Consider the following 840-nt stretch of genomic DNA (forward strand, 5'->3'; position numbering starts at 1 on the left):
CATTCCCAGCCCAAGATAGCCCTTTTTAAAAGAGGAAATCTGATCATTTCATTCTTACAACTCTTCAGTGATTTCCTTTGTTCTTAGGAAAAAGCAAAATCCTTTATGTAGCCTACTAATGTTTGCCTCATCTAACCTTTTTCTCCTGTTTTCATCCCTCCTGTGCCCTCTTACCTGATGGCAACACACATATGCACACACGCGTGCGCACACACACACACACACACACACACACTCTACTTACCTTCAAATCTCAGTTCCAATTGTTCTTCATCAAAGAAGCCATCTCCAGCGTGCAGCCCCATTAAAACAGGACTATGCTACACATTTTCATATCTTCTGTACTCTTTGATGGAAAGTTTCCCAACTCTGTGTGTCATCCTTCCACAAGGACCAGGATAATCTTCTTGGAATCCTTCCACTTTGAGAGTCTGTGCTGCTAAAGGGAGCACCTATTGGAGCTCCCCTGGAGTTCTTGTCTCTGTTTATAGTGTACCTAGATTGCTTCAGAGGTGCCTGTGCCCTACTGAAAGCTACTTGAGAGCAGGGACTATGTTTGCTCTAAATGAGCATCCATAGCATCTTTTACTTGTGTCATTTTGTGGCACACCATCAAAGAATATGCTGTGAATATTTCTTACAGCAAACCCTATGTAGAAATCCCAGATGGAGAAACTTTGGGAGGTATTTAACTGGCTTATAAACCTGGAATTACACAATTTAAGATGAGCCCCTCCTTGCAGATCAACACCTCATTGAACAAGTGATTGGCTTTGTTGGTCAGTTATCCATCTCACCAAATGGGAAATGGTGCATAGTCTGGGGTAACCTTTAAACTTG

General features: G+C 42.3%; 1 non-coding gene across 1 annotated transcript; it reads right to left on the reverse strand.

Annotated features, from left to right (window-relative positions):
• Positions 1 to 345: 345 nt before the first annotated feature.
• On the reverse strand, positions 346 to 452 carry LOC122111577. Its single transcript, XR_006148026.1, has one exon. It is a non-coding gene; the product is annotated as a U6 spliceosomal RNA (small nuclear RNA).
• Positions 453 to 840: the final 388 nt, after the last annotated feature.

This window comes from Dipodomys spectabilis, unplaced genomic scaffold (assembly GCF_019054845.1).
Source record: "Dipodomys spectabilis isolate Male_0828 unplaced genomic scaffold, ASM1905484v1 ptg000085l, whole genome shotgun sequence".
NCBI lineage: Eukaryota > Metazoa > Chordata > Mammalia > Rodentia > Heteromyidae > Dipodomys > Dipodomys spectabilis.